The sequence below is a fragment of the Ascaphus truei genome, chromosome 10 (genome assembly GCF_040206685.1).
Source record: "Ascaphus truei isolate aAscTru1 chromosome 10, aAscTru1.hap1, whole genome shotgun sequence".
Classification (NCBI taxonomy): domain Eukaryota; kingdom Metazoa; phylum Chordata; class Amphibia; order Anura; family Ascaphidae; genus Ascaphus; species Ascaphus truei.
The window spans coordinates 9,194,047-9,206,292 of record NC_134492.1 but is presented as its reverse complement, the minus strand read 5'-3'; the positions used below and the strand labels follow the sequence as shown (position 1 = coordinate 9,206,292).

General features: G+C 48.4%; 1 protein-coding gene across 3 annotated transcripts in view; it reads right to left on the bottom strand.

The window, feature by feature from the left end:
• The window catches only part of ZZZ3 (zinc finger ZZ-type containing 3), a 64,037-nt gene that overhangs the window by 48,655 nt on the left and 3,136 nt on the right, over positions 1-12,246 (bottom strand). The window contains exons 1-2 of one of the 3 annotated variants that reach the window (XM_075615763.1): positions 11,476-11,494; positions 548-628 (exon numbers count right to left, since the gene is read on the bottom strand). The exons of 1 other annotated variant lie outside the window; for it this stretch is intronic. The gene's annotated coding sequence lies outside the window, so the exon portion shown is untranslated. Of the gene's footprint in view, positions 1-547; positions 629-11,475; positions 11,495-12,246 lie in introns of those variants that run through there. One more of the 3 variants, XM_075615761.1, reaches the window with a different exon arrangement.

Below are 12,246 nucleotides of genomic sequence, written 5' to 3'. Positions count from 1 at the left end.
ACAGACTTTATTATTAAAGGGTCAGAAAAAGTTTCTGCCCCACACCCAGTACAATTATTTCCTAAGCTGCAGGAAAAAGTTGGCCTAAAAGGAAACGCTTATGTTGGCTGAAATAACCTAAATGTGTTTTGCATTAAAATAAGCTAGTTGATGGAAGACCGTCTAAAATGCTGGTCTCCAAAATGCTGCCCCTATAGCCTCCCGTTCAAGCACATTCAGCTAAATCTACAGGCCCTTAAAATCTACCTCGTAGTAGATAGTTATTTTTTTTTTGCCACAATTAAGTAATTAAAAATGCAGTCCCCACCCCTGAAATACTGCACGCTCTTTTTAAACAGAACTGAGCAGCGCCCTGGACCCGAAATGGGCCATTTTCTCCCACCACCAGTTACAACAAAAAAATTTAAAATCCACCCAGATCAGCCTAAGGAAATAATGATCATGCCCAATTAAGTCATAGCTTTCTATTGGCCTGCAGAAACGAGACTGACCAGGGGATCCTCTCGTTCCTTGGACAGTCAAGTCCGGAAGAATAAAACGTTAATACCTTGGCAACAGTATCCGGGGTTACAAATGGAGTGGGTCCCAATTCCTGTTCGCTTTCTGCACAACCAAATGGCTACATGGGCTGAAAAACATTTTCACATAAAATGACAATTAAGCCACTGGATGATTTGCGTGGAAGTCTTAAAAATACACAATTGCGTAGATATTTTTTATAAATATACAAAATCGTCATTTAAAACTAGAAGTAGTAATCATGTAGATCAGGGGTGCGTCACATGACCCCGCGCGACATTATACTCCGGGGCCAAGTGTGTGGGTGTGTTTGGGGGAGGGGAGGAGAGCAGGCAAGGGTGTGCACGGAGAACGGTTTGCGGACCCTTGATGAAGATGACCTCTAATGCAGCAGTGCGCATACTGGGAGGCGGGTGTGGGGGGGGGGGGTGGGGAGGGGAGATAGAGGGCGTGGCAAACTCCAGTCGTCTAGAGCCACCATAAGGTCAGGTATTGGGGATATCTGTGATTCAGCACAGGTGGCACAATCATTTTGACTGAGCTACCTGCGCTGAAGTAGGGATATCCATAAAAACCGAGGACTGGTGTTGGCCACCCCCACTGTAGATGCATATACTCCAGTAACGAATAATGAAATAAATAAATTAGTTATTTGCAACTTTTCCATATTTTCTAGACCATTTTCTTGAAATTGTGACCAAGTGCAGAAAAGTAGAACTGTTTCTAGAGAAGACAATGTGAACGGATTCTAAGGCATGGAAGATTACAAGTGCACCTAAAAATATATATTTTCTTCAATCTGGTTTTACCTTTTCAGAACTTTGAGATTAATCTGTCGCAAACGTGAGCCGTTATGAGATGCTTTTCTTTAAGATGCTAGGATAATGCACACTGCATAATCTTATTTCATCGCAAGGCAAAACTTTGGTCAAAACAACAATGGATAAAAGATACAAGCTAGTCACTCATTTATTAAAGGGAAATTACAAATTGAAAATCAACCGATGGTTTCATATGAAAGAATGGCCAGTTACAAATACAGAAACTTAAGAAGGCTTTTTCAGTAGCATATTGTAGGGACACCATCATGCAGTCCCCTTAACCTTTTGATTGGTTTTGGAGAGATTATAAAAAAAATTGCTATGGAAAAAGTGAAAAATGTTTAAATTAAAATAAAAAATAAAAACTTACAATGAAAAAAAGAAAGAATGACCACTTCAAAAACTAACCACTTCAAAAACTATGTGATATCAATAGCTATGTCCCTACACACTTCCCTACCACACAATACATAATATCCAAAAATCATCAACAGCATGGAAATAATTATAGATATCGGTAATAGGGATATGTTGATGGAACAAAAGGCGGTTATGATTAGCAGAATAAGTTAATTATGTTACGAAGACTCCAGCCGTAGAATTACAAAATACAACCGGTTGTTTGCATCCTAGTCAGGTACATGCCCGATTTGTAAATCTTAGAAAGATTAGCACCACCGGTTTATAAATGTATATATTATCTTCAGTGAAGAAAGACCATCTCCTGCCAAATCCCATGTAGGATGATTACTGTGCATATGGAGTAGCACCTTCTCAAGTGTACGAATTAAACACAAAAACATTACAAGTTCCCCTGTCATTTACACAGGCAATTCCAACAACTTACAACAACACAAATGTGCAATGGCGTTTAAGTGCACACTCAAAATGAATGCAGATTTAAAACTAGTTGATCAGAATTCAATTTTTTGCAAAAATAAAAGATCAGAACAGTTTTTAAAATCAGAATGATTTAACTCTATAAATGACATTAAACCGTTGAGTGAAGCCTGACGTAATACTTTCTGACATAAGTCATCCCGTGCTACTGCATTACATAAATAATTAATGGCTGGGAACATGCTCTTCAGTGCTCTATTGGCGTACCATTGAAATCATAAGGGCTCTCACGCCTGGTAGGGATATGGTGTGGGGGGTTAAAAGGGGTGGGGGACGAGTGAGTGAAACAAAGTTGCAGCACACACACACACACACACGTACACACGTGCCTGTAAAGGCATTGCAGGATATTTCCCCCATGACCACAATCTGATGGACAGAAGGTGCGACCCCCACTGATGTCATGCATATTTCAGGTCTTATTTTTTGGTGGTTTGTGGCCACATACAAACATCCAAAATCAAGAGGGGTTCTTGCAGTATCCCATTCTCATGATTATTAAAAGTGGTGATAATAGAGCGTAGCCCTCTCCAAAAATGGGGGGCGGGCATCATTTTCAACTTCAGTGACCTCTGCGGCAGGTATAATTAGGGTAACCACCCCCAGATCAATAGGGGGTCATTACCTTGTTTGGTTATGGGGTTTACTTTAGTAACCTGTTTTTGATAATCACTAAGAGGGTCCAATCGTAATGCAAAGCCCAAAGTTAGTGTAAATTTATGGGGAAAAAATACAAAGACCAGTTTTCAACAAACATTCACAGCCAGAAATGTGTGTGGAAATGTGTTACTAATGTCTAAATTCCTTGAGGAATGTACTGTACTTTCAGGAAATACATACTTTCATGGGTGTATTTATGCTTGGCCAGCCCTTTAAATTGAAGGCGTGAAGAGCCTTACACAAATCTTAGAGAATAATGTGTGTGCTAGTGCACATGCACCTATGTGCATTGGGGGTGCGCTAGGTTAAGGTTTAATGAAAATGTAATTAGTCCCCAAATTTTATAGTATCTGGGATATTTATGTCTATTGATGTATATGAAATTCTTTCACCAATGACACCCGTAGACAGCCACACAATTAACCACAATTCCAGATACAATAGGTACAGTAAAGAACAAAAAACAAAAAGCTGTGCAAAAAATGAATAACCGCTGAAAGCCATGTCCCTGTAGATGTAGACTCAAAGCACACACAGTAAGGGCTCCTCGTCAACTGCTTGTATGGGGAAACAAGTCTATCCACACCCAAGCCAGTGTAACGTGTATAAGGGGATACAATCTGTAGTTCAACAGAGTCCTCGAGTGATAATTGAGTCCTATAAAATTGTTGACGGATGCTGCCCCAGTTGTTGACTGATGTTGCCCTCTTAAATAAAGAAATCCTAAAAAAATTTAAAAAAAATAAAAAGGGGGGCGCAAACCATGTAAAAATGCCTTTATAAAACAATGAAAAATAACATACAATTGCTAAATGTGCGCTCACACAACGAAGACATAAAAGGTATATTCGCCTGTTAGAAACGCTCCAGTTTCTCTCATGCGCTAGCCATCAACTGTCTTTCCTGGGTAACCGCTAGACTTTTTGTTGGTCTCCGAGTAGAAGCAATAAACCGCTTGTAGGCTGCAGACCCCCACTTGCTAGCAAACGGCCACAGGTCTGCTGAACGAGTGCCTCTCTCTGCTGACCGGCGACCTCTGTGTTACGGAATCCTCCCGTCACTGACCCCCACAAGTGGTATACCCTCAACAGTGCTCCAGCTCCCAGGTATGGCTCGCTTGTCTGTATCAGACTGCAGGTGAGAGATGACCGAAGAGAGTACCCACAAACTGTGCCTGCTACACTCCAACACGTTTCCACGCCTCGTGGATTCATCAAAAAGTCCAGCGGCTAGCCAGGAAAAAGACAGTCCCACGGCATTTGAAGTCCAGCTGACGGCTAACGCAGGAGGAGAGAAACTCGAGTTTCTAACAGGCGAATATACCTTTTATAGCTTCGTTGTGTGAGTGCACATTTATCAATTGTATGTTATTTTTCATTACTTTTTATAAAAGCATTTTTCCATGGTTTGTCCCCTATTTTTTTCTTTATTTGAGAATTACACAAATCTTAGTACTACTGTGTTGACCAAAACGGTATATAAACCTATACATATCTAGAATCAGTGTACTTAGCACGATAACGTTTAGTATTCCTTGCCATGATTACACAAAGCAGTTATGAGAAATTGGGATGCAAAGTCTGAAGTTAGTGGTCTTCATATATTTGTCATAATATACAATGGTAAAAATAAATAAATACTCCGAGACAGATGTGTTTGTGTGGGGAAGAGACAAGCGACCCATGTTTAAAATAAACCCTTTTTTGGCGGTATTTTTATGTTAGTGGGCAGTTTTGCTTTACGTCAATGCCAGTGTGCACCATCCACATACAGCCCCGAAAAGTCCGGATATACAGGCAGTCCGCGGTTATCCAACGGAATCCGTTCTGGAAGTAGCGTTCCCAGCGTTAGCGAGTCCCATGTTAAATCAATGGCGGTGAGCGTCGGATAAGCCAGCGGTGCGCAAACTGTGGGGCGCGACCCCCAGGGGGGGCGCGACACTGCCGACGGGGGGCGCGGGGTTTACAGAGGCCCCGCGCGCTTCCCGAAGGCACTTAAATTAAGTGCCGGGGGAGCTGCAGGGCCTCTGTAAACCTAACTTACCGTGGCTCCGGCGGCTTCCTCCCTGCGGCGCCATGGCAACGCGGCGTCAAAATGACGCTGCGAGGTCATGTGACGTCACGTTGCTATGGCAACGTGACGTCATTACGCCGGAGCGCGGGTAAGTTGGGGTTGGGGGGGCGCGGGAGTGAGGGGACAGCCGTCAGGGGGGCGCAGGGAAAAAAGTTTGCGCCCCCCTGGGATAAGCCATCCGTTTTAAAGTGAAACGACGGATAGCGAGGACCACCTGTACAATCTTGCTAATTTGGGGGCTGTAGGACCATATAAGTATGTACTTGCATATCTGGTATCAGAGAACCATGGGCAACCCCCCCCCCCATGTATTCATTTTAATGAAAGGATGGATCAAGCTTGTTAATGAAAGCGAGGACAATATTAATAGGTAGATAAATAGATTTAAAAGTCACAGATGAAAAGCTCAACTTGTACTTCCGAAAATTAAAAAATGTATTCAGGTTACCGCAACATTATTTTCCTGGACTCCACTAAGTGGTAGTATGCCGTCAGAAAATACCCCAATCTACTGTCACCCCCCCCCTTTTTTTACATTCTTATGTTTATATGTAAAGCGTGTGACAATGTATAATTCTACATTCTTACCTAGGCTGGCAATCGTTTGGGGCGCCTGTTATACATCTGTCAAAATCCTGATTGTGTTGCTAACGAAATTGCCGCTTTTCAGTTTGAGTCAATCCTTCAGTCAGTGTAACTCAGCAGCTACAATATATCCATATATTGCCATGGTAAAATTGCCTATTGTTACAGTTTGCAGCTAACTGTGCTGGGAACATTGCCAACAAATGATCACAGACAGGAAAGTGTTGCAAATATCTTGCACTGCTCAGGAGGTGGGCTAGGACCAAATACAGAATTCAAAGGATGCTTTAAAACCAATAAAAACCGGCATTAATAGGTGAATAATAAAAATAATCACTTATCCAATACTACAGATCTGATTTATTTAAAATAAAAATAGGCTCTGCCCCCAGGTGCAGACATGAGAAGCTCCAAACCTTGAGATATAAATGAATGCCACTGCTAACAATAAGAATAGTTTTACTAAATAGATTGTATTGAACGTATATGCTACGATATATATCACACACAGCCCGGCACACACTGTCTATAGATAATAGAACAAATGAAAGGGATAATGCCAAGAAGAAATAATTATTTATTTAAATTTATTTTATTATTAATATTTATTTATTTAATTATCTTGGCATTATCCCTTTCATTTGTTCTATTATCTATAGACAGTGTGTGCCGGGCTGTGTGTGATATATATATATATCTATATATATATAGATATATATATATTGAAGGTATTGGGTCCTCCGCAGCCCGTTGCACCCTACAAAAATTATTTTGCTTTCTAGCGTGTGATGTATATCATTGTTCTGTTCTGCTATCTGACGCATCGTTTTCCTTTTTTTAAGTTGGATGTGTGAAACGTCTTCCAGTGCTGCTTACTGTTGGATGAATTATCTACAAACAATATTCTTAAATATCTTGGTAGCTTAAATGGTCATTAAGAGCAGGGTTGCACTCAACCTCAAGCCCCCCCCCACCCCCCTCGCTTCAGTACAAGTGGCTCAGAGGCTATCTTCGACTGAGCCACCTGTGCTGAAGCAGGGATATCCTGAAAACCTGAACAGTTGGGGGGGCTTGAGGACTGGAGTTGAGCCCCCCTGGTTCACAGGATGATATACTGTATACGCTTGTGTTACTTTGAGGGTTTATCCACTGCAATTTAAAGTGCTGTAAGGAAACATTTAGCATTTCAGCACCTTCCTTTGCAATTGTATTGTTGTTTTGCCATTAGAAAATTCACGAAGTAATAGGTTACTTTTTTGTAGCCTGTAACTGTCAAATGTCAACCTACAGCCGCTGTTCCATGATATTATTCTCCTTTCTTACATGTCTACATTTAGTTACTCCCATCTGAGCCTTTGTTCAGTATGATCGCATTAATCAGGCAGACAAGGGGACTACTGTTTGTTCATTATATGTCCATATTAAAATAAATAGGAGCAGGATCAGGAAGGCTTTGTCCATAGTGCAGGACAAACACTAGGACACCAATGCATATGAATTGAAAAAAATGGGAAGGGGGGATGGGGGGGGGCATAAGAGGAAAAATGGGGGGGGGAGGGGGGCATAAGAGGAAAAATGGAGGGGGGCATAAGAGGAAAAATGGGGGGGGAGGGGGGCATAAGAGGAAAAATGGGGGGGGATGGGGGGCATAAGAGGAAAAATGGAGGGGGGGAGGGGGGCATAAGAGGAAAAATGGGGGGGATGGGGGGCATAAGAGGAAAAATGGGGGGGAGCATAAGAGAAAAATGGGCGACATAAGAGGAAAAATGGGGGGGGGCATAAGAGGAGAAATATGGGGGGGGAGAAGAGGAGAAATATGGGGGGGGGAGAAGAGGAGAAATATGGGGGGGAGAAGAGGAGAAATATGGGGGGGGGAGAAGAGGAGAAATATGGGGGGGGGGGGAAGAGGAGAAACATGGGGGGGAAGAGGAGAAACATGGGGGGGGAAGAGGAGAAACATGGGGGGGGGGAAGAGGAGAAACATGGGGGGGGGGAAGAGGAGAAACATGGGGGGGGAAGAGGAGAAACATGGGGGGGGAAGAGGAGAAACATGGGGGGGGAAGAGGAGAAACATGGGGGGGAAGAGGAGAAACATGGGGGGGGAAGAGGAGAAACATGGGGGGGGAAGAGGAGAAACTTGGGGGGGAAGAGTAGAAATATGGGGGGGGGAAGAGGAGAAACTTGGGGGGGAAGAGTAGAAATATGGGGGGGGGAAGAGGAGAAATATGAGGGGATATGGGGGGAGAGAGGAGAAACATGGGGGGGGAAGAGGAGAAACATGGGGGGGGAAGAGGAGAAACATGGGGGGGGAAGAGGAGAAACATGGGGGGGGAAGAGGAGAAACATGGGGGGGGAAGAGGAGAAACATGGGGGGGGAAGAGGAGAAACATGGGGGGGGAAGAGGAGAAACATGGGGGGGGAAGAGGAGAAACATGGGGGGGAATAGGAGAAATATGGGGGGGAAGAGGAGAAACATGGGGGGGAAGAGGAGAAACATGGGGGGGGAAGAGGAGAAACATGAGGGGGGAAGAGGAGAAACATGAGGGGGGAAGAGGAGAAACATGAGGGGGGAAGAGGAGAAACATGAGGGGGGAAGAGGAGAAACATGAGGGGGGAAGAGGAGAAACATGAGGGGGGAAGAGGAGAAACATGAGGGGGGAAGAGGAGAAACATGAGGGGGGAAGAGGAGAAACATGAGGGGGGAAGAGGAGAAACATGAGGGGGGAAGAGGAGAAACATGAGGGGGGAAGAGGAGAAACATGAGGGGGGAAGAGGAGAAACATGAGGGGGGAAGAGGAGAAACATGAGGGGGGAAGAGGAGAAACATGAGGGGGGAAGAGGAGAAACATGAGGGGGGAAGAGGAGAAACATGAGGGGGGAAGAGGAGAAACATGAGGGGGGAAGAGGAGAAACATGAGGGGGGAAGAGGAGAAACATGAGGGGGGAAGAGGAGAAACATGAGGGGGGAAGAGGAGAAACATGAGGGGGGAAGAGGAGAAACATGAGAGGGGAAGAGGAGAAACATGAGGGGGGAAGAGGAGAAACATGAGGGGGGAAGAGGAGAAACATGAGGGGGGAAGAGGAGAAACATGAGGGGGGAAGAGGAGAAACATGAGGGGGAAGAGGAGAAACATGAGGGGGAAGAGGAGAAACATGAGGGGGGAAGAGGAGAAACATGAGGGGGGAAGAGGAGAAACATGAGGGGGGAAGAGGAGAAACATGAGGGGGGAAGAGGAGAAACATGAGGGGGGAAGAGGAGAAACATGAGGGGGGAAGAGGAGAAACATGAGGGGGGAAGAGGAGAAACATGAGGGGGGAAGAGGAGAAACATGAGGGGGGAAGAGGAGAAACATGAGGGGGGAAGAGGAGAAACATGAGAGGGGAAGAGGAGAAACATGGGGGGGAAGAGGAGAAACATGAGGGGGAAGAGGAGAAACATGAGGGGGGAAGAGGAGAAACATGAGGGGGGAAGAGGAGAAATACGAGGGGATATGAGGGGAGAGGAGAAATACGGGGGGAGAGGAGAAATACGGGGGGAGAGGAGAAACATGGGGGGGGAAGAGGAGAAACATGGGGGGAAGAGGAGAAAGATGGGGGGGGAAGAGGAGAAACATGGGGGGGAAGAGGAGAAACATGGGGGGGGAAGAGGAGAAATACGAGGGGATATGGGGGGAGAGAGGAGAAACATGGGGGGGAAGAGGAGAAACATGGGGGGAGAGGAGAAACATGGGGGGGGAAGAGGAGAAACATGGGGGGGGAAGAGAAACATGGGGGGGGAGAGGAGAAACATGGGGGGGAGAGGAGAAACATGGGGGGGGAGAGGAGAAACATGGGGGGGGAAGAGGAGAAACATGGGGGGGGAAGAGGAGAAACATGGGGGGGGGAAGAGGAGAAACATGGGGGGGGGGAAGAGGAGAAACATGGGGGGGGGAAGAGGAGAAACATGGGGGGGGAAGAGGAGAAACATGGGGGGGGGAAGAGGAGAAACATGGGGGGGGGAAGAGGAGAAACATGGGGGGGGAAGAGGAGAAACATGGGGGGGGGGAGAGGAGAAACATGGGGGGGGGAGAGGAGAAACATGGGGGGGAGAGGAGAAACATGGGGGTGGGAAGAAGAGAAACATGGGGGGGAGAGGAGAAACACGGGGGGGGAAGAGGAGAAACACGGGGGGGAAGAGGAGAAACACGGGGGGGAAGAGGAGAAACACGGGGGGGAGAAATACGGGGGGAGAGAAATACGGGGGGGGGGGGAGAAATACGGGGGGGAGAGAAATACGGGGGGGAGAGAAATACGGGGGGGAGAGAAATACGGGGGGGGAGAGAAATACGGGGGGGTAGAGGGGAAATACGGGGGGGAGAGGAGAAATACAGGGGGGGGAGAGGAGAAATACAGGGGGGGGAGAGGAGAAATACAGGGGGGGGAGAGGAGAAATACAGGGGGGGGAGAGGAGAAATACAGGGGGGGGAGAGGAGAAATACAGGGGGGGGAGAGGAGAAATACAGGGGGGGGAGAGGAGAAATACAGGGGGGGGAGAGGAGAAATACAGGGGGGGGAGAGGAGAAATACAGGGGGGGGAGAGGAGAAATACAGGGGGGGGAGAGGAGAAATACAGGGGGGGGAGAGGAGAAATACAGGGGGGGGAGAGGAGAAATACAGGGGGGGGGAGAGGAGAAATACAGGGGGGGGAGAGGAGAAATACAGGGGGGGGAGAGGAGAAATACAGGGGGGGGAGAGGAGAAATACAGGGGGGGGGAGAGGAGAAATACAGGGGGGGGGAGAGGAGAAATACAGGGGGGGGGAGAGGAGAAATACAGGGGGGGGGAGAGGAGAAATACAGGGGGGGGGAGAGGAGAAATACAGGGGGGGGGAGAGGAGAAATACAGGGGGGGGGAGAGGAGAAATACAGGGGGGGGGAGAGGAGAAATACAGGGGGGGGGAGAGGAGAAATACAGGGGGGGGGAGAGGAGAAATACAGGGGGGGGGAGAGGAGAAATACAGGGGGGGGGAGAGGAGAAATACAGGGGGGAGAGGAGAAATACGGGGGGGGAGAGGAGAAATACGGGGGGGAGAGGAGAAATACGGGGGGAGAGGAGAAATACGGGGGGAGAGGAGAAATACGGGGGGAGAGGAGAAATACGGGGGGGAGAGGAGAAATACGGGGGGAGAGGAGAAATACGGGGGGGAGAGGAGAAATACGGGGGGAGAGGAGAAATACGGGGGGGAGAGGAGAAATACGGGGGGGAGAGGAGAAATACGGGGGGGGGAGAGGAGAAATACGGGGGAGAGGAGAAATACGGGGGGGAGAGGAGAAATACGGGGGGGGAGAGGAGAAATACGGGGGGGGGAGGAGAAATACGGGGGGGGGAGAGGAGAAATACGGGGGGGGGGAGAGAAATACGGGGGGGGGAGAGAAATACGGGGGGGGGAGAGGAGAAATACGGGGGGGGGAGAGGAGAAATACGGGGGGAGAGGAGGGAGAAATATAGGGGAGAGGAGGGAGAAATATGGGGGGAGAGGGAGAAATACGGGGGGAGAGGAGGGAGAAATATGGGGGGGGAGGAAGAGGAGAAATATGGGGGGAGAGGAAGAGGAGAAATATGGGGGGAGTGGAAGAGGAGAAATATGGGGGGAGTGGAAGAGGAGAAATATGGGGGGAGAGGAAGAGGAGAAATATGGGGGGAGAGGAAGAGGAGAAATATGCGAAAGAGAACTATGAGGAAGAGGAGAACTATGGGGAAGAGGAGAAATATGGGGAAGAGGAGAAATATGGGGAAGAGGAGAAATATGGGGAAGAGGAGAAATATGGGGAAGAGGAGAAATGAGCGAGGCAAAGTGATAACCATGGCATCGGGAAGGGGGGCTGCGGCTCCACACAGTGTCTGTACATTAGTGTCCGGAGCCGGTCTCCTGATCTCACCTCACAACAAGTCCAGTCTCTGAAAGAAACCGCCTGCCAGACACACACACACACCTCCCACCTGCCACGCTCCCCACACACACACACACCTCCCACCTGCCCCGCTCCCCACACACACACACACACCTCCCACCTGCCCCGCTCCACACACACACACACACCTCCCACCTGCCCCGCTCCACACACACACACACACCTCCCACCTGCCCCGCTCCACACACACACACACACACACACACACACACACACACCTCCCACGCTCCCCACACACACACACCTCCCACCTGCCCCGCTCCACACACACACACACACACACACACACACACACACGTCCCGCTCCACACACACACCTCCCACGCTCCCCCAAGACACACACACACCTCCCACCTGCTCCGCTCCCCCCAGACACACACACACCTCCCACGCTCCCCACACACACACACACCTCCCACCTGCCCCGCTCCACACACACACACACACCTCCCACCTGCCACGCTCCCCACACACACACACACCTCCCACCTGCCCCGCTCCACACACACACACACACACACACACACACACACACACACGTCCCGCTCCACACACACACCTCCCACGCTCCCCCAAGACACACACACACCTCCCACCTGCTCCGCTCCCCCCAGACACACACACACCTCCCACCTGCTCCGCTCCCCCAGACACACACACCTCCAACCTGCCACGCTCCCCACACACACACCTCCCACGCTCCCCCCAGACACACACACCTCCCACCTGCCACGCTCC